Source organism: Mus pahari, chromosome 22 (genome assembly GCF_900095145.1).
Source record: "Mus pahari chromosome 22, PAHARI_EIJ_v1.1, whole genome shotgun sequence".
In the NCBI taxonomy this organism is placed as follows: domain Eukaryota; kingdom Metazoa; phylum Chordata; class Mammalia; order Rodentia; family Muridae; genus Mus; species Mus pahari.
Window position 1 is genome coordinate 22679489 of NC_034611.1, and position 13085 is coordinate 22692573.

A 13085-nucleotide genomic window follows, 5' to 3' on the forward strand; every position below is an offset into this window, starting at 1 on the left:
GAGAGAGAGAGAGAGAGAGAGAGAGAGAGAGAGAGAGAGAGAGAGAGCTTATTCACAAACACAGTCAGTCCCATTGGTTAGAATGTTTTGTACAGAAGAAGCCTCAAAGGGGAAGAGTTTCCTGGGTCTTCTCGGAGCTTTGCTATCATGCCAGGCTCTTATATTGGAACCATGGGTAAAGTAATGTTCCATGGTTGAAATGTATGGTGTGGTGCTTTCTCGTTTGGAAAAAAGTGTTAAACCGTGTGCAATGGCTTAAAACTGGTAACACTTTCAGTGACAGACAGACAGCGTTAAGATTTTTCTTCTCCGAGGCTGGAGATGTAGCTCGGTAGGTAGAGTGCTTGCTTAGCTACAGGGCACCCTAGATTTTTTTTTTTTATCCCCAGCGTCACACAGACTGGGTGTAGAATACCTACATGGTAGTTTCAACTGGTGACATCCTGTGTCTTATAACCCGTAACCCATGATGGAATGACCAAGTCGTTGGCTTTTGTGGATGTTGTTTTGGCCAAAGTCTCAAGACAAATGTTTGGGTGAATAGAGAAGGCCTTCAGAATATAGATATTGTGAAAGAGAAATGCAAAGAACACAGATGGAAATTTACCAATGAGTCTCCACCATCTCAACACTGTAAATCCCTTGGAAAAGGTGATTGATTGGCCTCATTAATCTTTTAATATCTGGGGCAAAGACTACTTCAGAGTGAGCTCCGAGGCTTCAGAGACTGCCACGTAGTTGCCTTAGGATAAAGGCAAATAATCAACAGATGACAGAGACGCACCGTATCTTGCTCCTAACTTTCATATACGTTTCATTGTAGACTTGAAATGAATGATTAACTAGCTTCTTACTTTCTTCCTGTCAGGGAACTCCAGCCCTGGCTCAGACTAGCCACAGCCACTCCTGCCTTTACTTTTGATCATACTTTTATTTATTTATTTTTATTAATCAATCAGTTAGTTAGTTGATTTTTCTAGTCAAGGTTTCACTATACAGCTCTGGCTGTTCTGAAACTCATTATGTAGATCAGGGTGGCCTTGAACTCAAAGAGATCTGCCTGCCTCTGCCTCCCACATGCTTAGATTAAAGGTGTGCCTTACACTGCTCCTCTTTGACTGCAAGTTTTAAAACTGAGGCTTCCCTGTATTCCCCAAACTGACCTACATTGTGCTGGAGTTCTGATAATTAGGACCTTATTCTCTGAATGCTGGCCTTGGAGAAATCCTTAGCAGTCACTGTTTTTTTTTTTTTTTTTTTTTTTATTGACTTAGTCCACCTTGTGTCACACTGAGCAGGTGGCAATAGCTCGCTGCTAACATATCCCTGGTAGACCCAAATGTGTGCCAGTTGAGTATATTTCCTTTCTAAAGATGATGTCACTCATCTGCCTCAAATAAGTTCACCCTTCACTGAGCTGCTGAGTAGCTTTTCTGTTCCCTTTTTTTTGATCTAACATCCTGGGTCAGATTTTTGCCCATTGCCACTGTCCTGCCCTGTGGGCTGCTGTATATCCTTATCTCTTGTTCTGTCATCTTAACATATTTGATGCCTGACAGTTAAGAGGAAGGGGGCATTTTTGTTTGTTTGTTTGTTTGGTTGGTTGGTTGGTTTTGTTGCTATGGTGTTTTGGATAAAAGTAGATCTATGTAGCTCAGACTGACCTATATGTAGCCTAGGGTGGCTTGTAACTCAGTTCTTGTTGCCTCAACTTCTTAAGACTTGGAATTGGCTGTAAACATATACCATTTCCAGCTAGGAGGAAAAACATCTAGTAGCATCTTGTACTCTAGAGAAGTTGAGATTGTAACTGGTATCATGGCACACAGCTATATATATATATATGTATATGAAGGACCTAGTATGAATCTGTAGTGACCTGGGAGGCCAGGGATTGGATGCCCTTTCAGCTTTGTCGAACTTTGTTGGTAGGTTAAGAGTTATCTCAGTTTTCAGATGAATTCCTCAGAGGTAAGATGAGGGTGTCTCCCATGTAAATGGCTGATTCCAGGAATAGATTTGGGAGTTTCCTTACAAGTATTCTGTGTATCATTGACAATGTGTTTGAGGGGCACTGTTTGTCTTCATATTGATGGGAGGTGGGTTATGGTGGCATCCACTGGCTCTCCACCCACCTGTAGGAGGAGAAATGGCACTGGAAAGGTGGAGCTAGGCTTCCCAAGCCATCCTGGACATCAGGTGACTGTGTGGAGTGTAAGTCACTGCCTTCCCCTTTTCAGGGACAGTAAAAGGAGAATGGATCAGTTTATGCTGTGAGGAAGGGCTTCTGTCAAAAGAAAATAGGTTTCATGCTTTTCTTTCAGTCATTGGGTAAGACAGTGGCCTTGTGCAGGGTCATAGGACTGAGGTAAGGAGATTGAAGATTAGATATGATTAGCAGGCATTCACTGTATTTGATGGCTCAAAGTCTGGACCTGGGTCACTTGGGAGATGTAGAAAACAGCCTCTCTAAATAACTTTGTGGGCAGAAACTGACAGCTTATTCAAGTGGACAACAGGACATTGCCATGTGGCTAACATCAAGTCTTAAAAGAAACCTGAAAACGTGACCATATGCTTTGTCTGGTGAATTTAAAAATGTAGTTATCACCATCAGGCTTTGTGTTTGTTGCCTGTTTATAAGGCCAGTGGACGTTAAAGTACAGATACCTGGAGTTTGTCATAAGTTTCCTAATTTATAAAATTGCTAATCCTAAAGCAGGACTAGGTTTCTCTGACAAGTAGGAACAAAGAATTGCATTTGTTGGGTTTGATCAAGGTGAGCACTTTGCTGTCATCCAGAAAACTTTTGCTATTTACCAAGGAGTTCACTGGTTGGGAAAACAGCTACTTTCAATTGGTGCTACAAATGGAAGTCCCACGGGGATCACTCTTACTTCATAGGCCGCAGAATATTTTTTTTTTTTCACTGACGTTCAAAGTTCAGTATGAGACTAAATGGAAATTCTTTGTCATAAGGGAAACTGTTTTTTTTTTTTTTTTTTTAAAGTAGAGATGCAGTGAGATCTTCATTAAAACTTGGTTCTATTGGATGGGATAGTAACTAGGATATATTAGACAGTGTATGCGCCTAGGAGATGTCATGGAAGACTGTAAGGAAGCTGAAGAGCTAGTGTTCTATGGATAACATGAGGGGACATGGGGAAGGGTGAGGGAGGAGAGTTGGGTTGGGTGAGCCGGCAACAAGGTAGTGGTGGAGCTGGTCGGTTGTGAGATGGTTTATAAAGAGTGTTTGGGGCATGGGGAGGACTCTTTTGCAGGACATGATGGAGGACTTCAGCTAGGAACACTCAGAAGGCCGGAGCTTAACGTTGTAGACAAGCAGACATATGGTGGTCCCCAAAAGAGCCCCCACTGATCATGGTGCCAGGCCAATGTCCTATCACATTTCCTATCACTTTGATAGGAAATTTGTCACTTTGTCTGGTTGTCCATGGACAGCTAGTCCATTTAGAAGTTCCCCCATCCCTTTCCCTGACTACGAGGCAGGAGGAGGATGTGACAGATCCCGAAAGACTGCTAGTTTATCTTCTGAGTCCATGGGTATGTTATACACACAGTGATGAGCAAACACAGCAGGGAAGAACAGCAAATAATACTGAAGCAGGAATTGGATGTTTATCAGACTGATGCGATAACCCTTCGCTGTGCAAGAGTTCTCAAGTAACTTAGAATTCTGAAACTCTCAGGGTGTGCCAGATAAGTATTGTCTTTTACATTCTCCATGTCCCTTTGTTCACTTGCTCATAGTTGCATTCTTATCTCTAGCTGGAATTGTTTAGCTAGGAGATCCATACCTGACCTCTCCCGGATAGCAGTATATAGGCAATGACTTCACATTGTTTTGTTTAAGCAGGAGGGGTGAGGGGTCAGCAAAGATGGACAGCAAAAAAAAAAAAAAATATGATGGCTGGTTTCTCAAGAGTCACACACTAGTCATGTAACCCTGATAAAGACACTTCCTAGAGTGACCAATGAAAAGTGAAATGTGGACTCGTGCAAGGGAATTAAAGTTGGTAATGCCTGTTGTATGGAAAACAGGTTGGTTCAGTCCCCATTGAATATCACACCTTTTGGACAGGCTAAATAGGAACAATGATAGTAGTATACCTAGATTATTAAGTGACTCAGTAAGTGGGGCTTATTTTGATTTGTGTGTGTAAGTATATGTGTTTGTGTGAGTATGTGTTGTGTGTGTGTGTGTGTGTCTGAATGTGTGCTGCATGTGTATGTGTTTTGGTCTGAGTGTGTGTGTGTGTGTGTGTGTGTGTGTGTGTGTGTAGGCAGAGACCAAAGGAGGGTATTACATCCCATAGAGCTTGAGCTGCAGGTAGTTGTAAGTAATCTGGTGCTAGGAACTGAATTCTGGTCATCTTAACTGCTGGGCCACCTTTCCAGGCTCATTAGTGGATCTTGGAGGCAAGAGTGAGTTGGCATTTAAGCTGCCTTGAGACAGGATTTCCCAGGGCCTGGTTGCTGTTATTGGTCAACAGTGCTTTTACAAGGCATGAGAGGTCAGAGCAGAGCGCTGAGGTGAAGAGGGAGTGGGGATGCGCATGCATTAACAACTTGCTACAGAAGAAAGGCTGTGGGGCAATGGGTGAAGAGTAAGAACAAAAGGACCATTTGCAGATAAAACACTTGACTTGTGGCCATCTTCTTGGGAAGTAGCAGGAAGAGTCCTGGCCTGCGCTTGGGGCCCTTGGGCCCCTTGGGCCCCTTTCCTACTATAAAGCTCAAACAGTTCAACTTGTATAATAAATTTGCTTCTTTAGTTGAACTTCTCTTGAACAACAGACACTATCATGAAGCAAATCTAAAATCAACAGATAAAAGAAAAGAAAGACAAGAAATAAAGAAATGAAAAAGAACAGATGTCTAAGGCTAGGGCAGGCTGTGAGCCTTGGGAAAACTGTTACTCTGGGGTTGGTCTTGTTGTGATGGGTCTGATGTAGTGGCGTGTAGGAAAGGCATGGAGGCCAAGACCAAGCAGTCTATCTATATCAGCTCATTTATTGTGGTTCATTGCTTTGTTTGCTATGTGGGGGATTGAATTCATATTATAACTCTGGCCCTTTGTTTCAGCAGTTTAGATTGTAGATACTGTGGAAGGGTGACCATGGTTGGGTTAAGAGGATGGCAAGGAAGAGTCGGATGCAAAAGGGATTTCCAAGAAAAAAAAAACAAAACTAGGGCATAGATAGATAGAGAAGGGATTCATGGGGGGAGGGGGTCGTTAACAACCAGGTTAACTGTGGAGTGTGCTTAGCTTGTTACAGCTTGGGAATTTCTTTGGCTGCTTGTGGAAGGAGCAGCCTTTCTGCCCTACTAAAAACCCAAAATATCTCAGTATCAGAGAGGAGCTGGGGCGTCCTTTGGATCCTTTGGCCCAAGGACTTCTCAAGGTTCCAGTTATCTTTGGGAGGAGGAGACAGGACCAGCAAGTGGTAGGCGTGGTTACACAGGTGTATTTCTCTGGGTCGTGTCCCTCTCATGGATTTGACTCCCTAAACCTCTTTCAGAAGGCCGTGACCTTTCTTGCTGTCGATGTGTTCTGACTACCTGACTACGTGGGGGAGTAAGACGTGATCAGGCCTGCTGAGCTGTTACCCTCCCAGTCTGCAAAAGCCACTTCTGCTTGACATTCTTTTAAGTATTACAAGCATTGAGATTTGGTTCTTGATACTTTTATAAAACTTCTTTCAGTTCTAACATTGCATAGTGATGAAAAGGTAGAGAGGACAGGATTAGTTGATGGGAATGGGGACAATCTTGGAAATGGGCACATACCAGATTCCAGACTCTGTGCTCTTCTGGATGAGGCAAGAGTAGCTTTCCCATGAGGTCTTTGAACCTAGCTGCATCTCTTTAATGACTATGCATTGTCTATAGACCAAAGACATTTTCATGCAATAATTCTTTTCAAGACTCCTTTAAGTGAGAACAAATATACATTAAAATATTGTTGCTAGAAATAGAAATTAATCTTTTTTATACCTTTACAATCAACAGATAGTGAGATTAATATAGTAGCATGTGTGGACCATGGCTTTTACTTTAAATAGGCCTCCTATTAGAAAAGAAGAATAATTCTTTTGATATCCTCAAAGACAGTGATAAACATTCTATGTTTATTATCAAATAGCTCTGTATTTCCCCCCAGTTAAGAGAATTTAGTATTGTAAGAAATAGCACTACCCTTGAAACTACTTATGAACCTGGCATGGTGGCTCATTCTTGTGTTGCCAGCACAGAGGCCAAGGGATGAATTTGGACCCAGGTTATTACACAGCCTGTCTCAAAAAAAAAAAAAAAAAATCAAAGACCCAGTCCATGCACGAGGACTTTTAGAATAAAATTCCTAAGGTCATGGTCATGTTTCTTTCATATAGATTGAAACATGAAGGTAGTTGGAAAATATTACAGCGAATTAAGCCAGGAAGGGGTATTTTTTTTTTCCAACTTTCTTTACAATCACCATGGCTGCCAGGACCTGAAAAGCTGTCATGTAAATTATCCATAAAGTATAGCATAGCGCACACATCATACCACTTATGTAGTGACAATACAGCCATACACTGATATTGATCCTAGAACCCTGGAGTTTTAGGGGAGTTTCTGAGGCCTTCTCTCGTTGGTGTTCTTGGTCATCAGTCTGTGCTTCTATAGCGAATACTTTCCCCGTGCTGTTTCTTCCCTTAATATTTGTATTTATCTGATGCATTAAATTGAGAAATACATTTTATCATACTGTATTTCTTATTTTTCATTGTTTGTATTTCTAATAAAAATGTTTATAATAAAAGCACACTGCTGGTCTTTTAAGAAGAATACTAATTTCCTAACTGTGTATCTATAAATACAACAGTTATTTTTAAAAAAATGGAGGGTTTTTTAAAAAATTATCTTTAAGGCCATCTTTTGTTGAAAGGCTACATTCTTATACATTTAAAATGTATTATCACGTACTATATATACCCCATGCATAGAAAGTGTGGGAATTAATAAAACATTAGACTACATCATGTCAAGGCCTTGTTCAGTGTTGCTTAATTCGAAAACACCTTGTTTATCTTTATTTTTGAGCTTTAATCAGATCTGTCAGAATTAATTTTTGGATGGATTTTTTTTTTTCTCTTCTGTTATCAACTATGCTTGATAGGGATTAAGTTTCAGAGTTAAAAAAAAATCTTGACAAAACTTCACCATAAAACCATTCTCTTTTCAAAGAGCAATCATGTTATTGTCTGAGAATCATTTTTGAGGTATGTGGTGAGGTGAGGACAAGGAGGAGAAGAGTGTGCCCTGCTTGCTACGCATGCTCAACAGTTGGACGCCGTTCTAGTTGTGGAGGATGTGCAAGAAACGCACAGCAATGTTGCACTTAAAAAAGAAAGGGAGGCCCAGGTATCCTTCATCTGAAGAAGCGGGTGCTTAGGTACCAAGCTTTGAATACATCTTTGGTGCTATCATCCGCTGCAGAACGACAGGCTGCAGTGTGAGCCTGAGGCTCACTGGCCCAGGACTTCACCCATCTGGGGTAAGGACTGTCTCAGAACTGCCGGAGGGGAGTTGAGTATGTCAGAGAGGAGGCCTGGTTCCCAAGGTCCTCTGACTTAATCTGCTTCTCCTTTCTCTTTAGAAACAGTACTCACTCAGACCATAATAGCATGGTCTCAAAGAGCATGGGGAAGTGGACAGGGATAAGAGGCACCTCAAGATTGCTGTTTGCTGGGCTTCCCCAGCGTGGAATTGTCAACCCCATTTCCTAGAAACTCCTAGTGTGTCTTCTTTTGTGGTCCTTCCTCCATTTAGAACATACTGAATGACTCTGCTTGACTCTGGAGATCTGGGCATACACCTGGCCATAGGTCGGTTTTTCTCTTTTTGCCTGGGCTGCTTGTGTGCTTTCTGAGGACTAAGTGAGACTAGGGCCACTTCACCTCTTCCTCAGCCTCTGGAGAACCAGTTCCCTTGGAGGCTATGGCCTCTCTCCGGATAGAATCTCTTCATGAGATTTAGCTGGTTCACCAGCCCCTTTAGTGTGGGAGTATGGACAGCCCCTTTAGTGTGGGAGTATGTGGGAGTTGGGACCTTTTTTTTTTTTGGTGCTTTGTTAAATAGTAAAAAAGCTCACACCTTGAGCTCAAGCCATTTACTGAAATTTCTCTGGAAACATTTAATGGCTAAAAGTAAAGAACAAACTTGGTTTCAACAGCAAGTCTTTTGTTTTCTTGCCCCACCTCTCTCCACCTTGGTCCCTTTTTTATTGTGTTCTCTTTTCAAGTGCACAATTTATTGCAGCCGTATTTTGGCTTGTATGTTGTGCAGCGGTGACTAAAAAATACAGTACCCTCTGTGATGCTTAATTCTGTCAGCCTGACTGGATTGAGAAATGCCTAGTGCATTAATGAGGCAGACTTTTGGGCATATCGGTGAGAGCTTTCTTTCTTTCTTTCTTTCTTTCTTTCTTTCTTTCTTTCTTTCTTTCTTTCTTTCTTTCTTCCTTCCTTCCTTCCTTCCTTCCTTCCTTCCTTCCTTCCTTCCTCCCTCCCTCCCTCCCTCCCTCCCTCCCTCCCTCCCTTCCTTTCCTTCTTTCTTTTCTGAGGATTAATTGAGGAAGGTAGACCCACTGGGAATAAGCAGTAACATATCGTTGACTCAAGCCCTGAACTGAATATAAATGCTGAAGGAGAAAGCCAACAGAGTGACACCTCTCTTTTCTCTGCTATCAGATTCCCCCACCTCATCCCCCCAGATGGGAACAGCCTCACTTGACCAACCTCACATGATCCTGCATGTGTGGTGTTGGGCAAGGGCTGACTTCGTTGCTTTAAGGCATCACCACTGGCCCAGGGCTTATTACCACTCTCCTGGAGATCCTTAAATCTCACTAGCTGGAGACAACCCTGTAAATAGGGGTAGCCACACAGGCTGCAGGTGAGAATTACACCATCAATGGAAAGCAAGGCTTTTCATTGCTTTTGGAAAAGTTATTCCTTAGGGTTTGAAAATACTCCAACTTTGCATGTTTCTGAGGTGGTGGTGGTGGTGGTGGTGGTGGTAGTAGTAATTTTGTATTTTGTATAATGAGTTAATAAGTGGTACCTGTGTCAAGACCATGTTTGCTGCTGGGAGGTCGTAGAATCCTCTTGACAGAGGCGAGGATAATTCTAGATGCAGATACTTCCAGAATCTTCTTTTTCTTTTATGTGAAGGTTGCCAGCATGGTTCAAGTACCTTTATTTAAAGAATTATTTCTTTGGAAATAATTGTTTCTCTCTTCTTTTATCCTCTAGAGATAGTCTTTCACAGATGAAATTATAGGGGAGAAAATAAATCAGAATACATTCATTAACAGTATTGTTTTCTTTGTTATTTCAAAGTGTTTACCTGCATCCTGGTAACTGCTGCAGCTTAGTAATAGTACTTAATTCTATCATTAGTACAGCAGTAGCTTTCATAAAGAAAAAATTATAATTTTAGCAAGTCAGCTTTGAGAAAAGACCTTTGCTTTTGTTTTAATGAGCAGAACCATCGCCTTTGGCTCTACAGTACAGGTGGGAAAGGGCTCTTATACACAGCATCTAGTAGGAAGAAGGTGGCCAAGTCTGATGAGGACCAGAGTGTTATGTCAATTTGAGGACCACGGAAAAGTCATATGGCCAGTAGCTATGTAGGGAAAGATTTGTGGGAGCCCCAGAACTGAGCCGCTGGGATACCACTTTAGTCGGGTTCATATGTTTATTCTGGATTACTGCTATGTGCTAAGCATAATGCCAAGGGTGGGGGGAGAGGATAATGAACGAAACAAGAGGGACACAGTTAATAAAAAAGTCAGTAAGATGTGCCCACACAGTGTCAGATACCATGCAGACAGGAAACAATGCTAGAATGATGGGCATGGCAGGAGCAAGGTGAATTCCCATGCCTGCCAAACCATTGCTGAGGTGTTATTAGCATCCGGTCATGACTCAGTGTGTTTAAAGTCTTGAGGTCAGGGCATAGCTGCAAGGATATGATGAAGCATTCTATTAGGACTGTCCTCTTTTTAGTGTCAAGCAATGCAAACCGACTACATTCACAAAGTAACACTGATTCTTTGAATGGGTGTGCGGGGGGGGGGGGGGGGCAGTGTAATCTGAAGGCACAGAGAGAATGAGATAAGATCTCTTGCCTACCAAACGGAAGGAACTCTGTGTCTAAAACTTGCTACAGTGAGAGGCTGCCTTTAACTTTGGGTTAATATTCTGTGACTGTAACAAATAGCCGGGAGAAACAGTTTAAATCAGGGAAGGTTTATTTTGGCTCTCGGTTTCAAAGGTTTTAGTCTGGAGGAGGCCAGCTACTCTTACAGGCCCCTGTTAGAGTCACGGGGATGGGAGCACCTGGGGGAGAACATATATATATATATATATATATATATATATATATATATATATATGAGAAGGCAAGAGAAAATGAGCCTCTGTTGCCCCAGTGGTTCATCCTTCCGGTTTTGTTTCATCTGCACACCCATCCTATTAGGGGCAGGCTGCTCTTTACCATCGTCAGTTGTTATCCCAGATACTAAATGTTTCTGGTAATGCTCTCTCAGACAAACCTGGCAGTGTATTTTTCTTTCCCCCACCCCCTAGACCTCTCTCATAATCCAGTCAAGACTCACCATCACAGGCTATATGAGCATAAACTGAAGTCATCAGTCATGGTGTTTCGTTCTGCACTGGTGACCGTGCTGGCCTTTACAGGTCCGAGTAATTCATATCTTGGAGTCTGACTGTAAGGAAAAGTATCCGGCTCAGAACAAGACCAAGTTCTCAGCACAAAGGAGATTTATTTGCCCTAGAGAGGCCAAGGACAGGGGATGAGAGACAAAGAAAAGAGGGGTGTTTATCCCTGGGGGACAAAAGACTGCCTCAGGTTAGAGAGGAGATGGACATGGAACATCAGAAAACAGTGTGGTTTATAAAGGTATTTAATTCTAATTGAGTATGTTATTAGGTGAGCCAAAGGGGACCCCTGATTGTTGGACTTTAACACTTTGGTAGGGGGACCTTGGTAGTCAGTCTCAGGATGAGGAAGTGGCCAAATAAGGCGAAAGACCCTGGTGGCTAGCTTCAGGAATGTAACCTAATGTTTTTCAGCAGGGCAGAAGGAAGGAGAGAGCAGGTAAAGGCCTGCCAGAGCCGTGCTTGTCATGTCTAAGTTTGGGAGGACCCCCTCCAATGACCGTACAGCCTACATGGGTATGGGCGCATCACACAGCATCTAGCAGGGAGGATGTAGCCCAAACCTGACAAAGATGACAATGATATGGAAATCTTGAGAACACTGAAAGATCACCTGGCCAAGAGCTGCTCAGGAAAAGATTCCTCAAAGTCTGAAGGGATGAATGGGGCCACTTCCTAACTTCATTGGGGGAGGGGGAGTTCGGTTGTTTGATGTTGTTTTTATTCCGGATTGTTTTTGATGTGCCAAGTGCAGTGTGAAATATGGAGGACCGGGTGACAAGAAACACAGGTGGGAATCCTCTCTGGACTTGGGAGTAGGGGGAGGGAAGCATAATAAAGAAACCTGTGGGATGTATCCTAGAGTGGGAGGTAGTGAAGACAACTAGGAGACAATGTTATAAAGATGTCAGTGGCGGGTGTGTGTGTGTGTGTGTGTGCGTGTGTTTGTGTGTGTGTGACAGAACTCCTTGTGGCTTGGAAACTGTTTCAGGAGATGGGTACCCTGAGGGTTAAGAAGGATCTGTCTGTGCCTCAAGTGAACAGAGTCTTGGGGGCAGCAGGTCAAGCTGTAAAGAAGGAGATGACACTCCTCTGTTGAGAGGTGTCCTCTGTAGCTGTGGTTAAAGGGAAGGCTGAGAACTGTAGTTTGGAATAGGGTCTTCAGGGATGGGGCAAGAGTGTAGGGCTGTGTGTTTGTCTGAGTGTCTCAGGAGGTGGGTAGTTTGTAGTAAGGAGGAGAGCACGCCAAGGAAGCTTGTGGAACTGGTACACCGAAATGTAGTTCCCAGGACCTGTGGCTTGGGAAGCTACCAAAAGCCATGTCCAGCAGCATCCCATTAGAGGTTGAGTAGTCTGGGTTGAAGCACTAAATTCTGCCATCTTCTTCAGATTGAGGGCCATGGCAAGAGCGCCTCCAAGGGAGAATGCCAAGCCCCGCTGAGTGGGGGAACATAACAAGGTCCCACTTCCTTAGGTAGAGTAGGCTCCTATCACAACCCAAAAGCCAACTGTGTTCTTGTTCATGTAAATGCGGGCTGTTTATCCTAGAAAGTGTTTTCAGTCAAGAAAAGTTAAAGTTTAATCAATCAGGGTTGATAGATAAAACAAGTACGTGTAAATGCTCGTTTTTTTTCTGAAGAATCATATATTATTTTCTAAAAGAAAAACTTCCTCAGATGTTGATAGACGTCTCCCGAGAATGCATTCAGGCAGTGAAAGGTTTCCTGGCAGTGATTGAGCAGTACTGTATCGGGCAGCTGCACTTCATCTCTTCCGAGGTTGATTTTGATGTGTGTAGTCTTTACATCCTATTAAATTTTTGAAAGATAAACTGATACAAGAATGATTTGCCAAGGCCAGCAGCTCTTCCTTTTAAAACCTTGGCTCAGTGTACACAGGGAAGGGATGGGGGAGTAAGATAAAAGCATTATAAATATGAGGTTAACTGAATTCAAATAGAAGGTTCTCTCAAGTTATTGCATTCCTTAGAAAATAAATACATTGAGCATATGGTTAAGATTGATCAAAAACGTATTCTGTATGCCAGTGATTACATTCCCATCTGTGATTAAGGTTTTCTGTCTGCATCTGGTTTTCACATTATATTTCTGTAACAAGAATCCTTTATATAGCAGGGTTCAGTCTCTGTATTTTCTATTAGCTGCAGCTTGAACTACTGCACGGATGGCAGATTTAAACATGTGCTTTTCATTACTTCATACCATTGAGAAAAAGTAATATTTGTTTGGGAATGTATGTTTTCCACAATTTCCATGGTAATACAGCACGTTGAGCGTTTTTAATAACACTCCTGTAGGACTACAAATTGTTTGA

At 42.5% G+C, this 13085-nt stretch overlaps 1 protein-coding gene across 5 annotated transcripts in view; it reads left to right on the top strand.

The window, feature by feature from the left end:
- The window catches only part of Runx1t1 (RUNX1 partner transcriptional co-repressor 1), a 149508-nt gene that overhangs the window by 12175 nt on the left and 124248 nt on the right, over nt 1–13085 (top strand). The gene's annotated exons all lie outside the window — the stretch shown is intronic.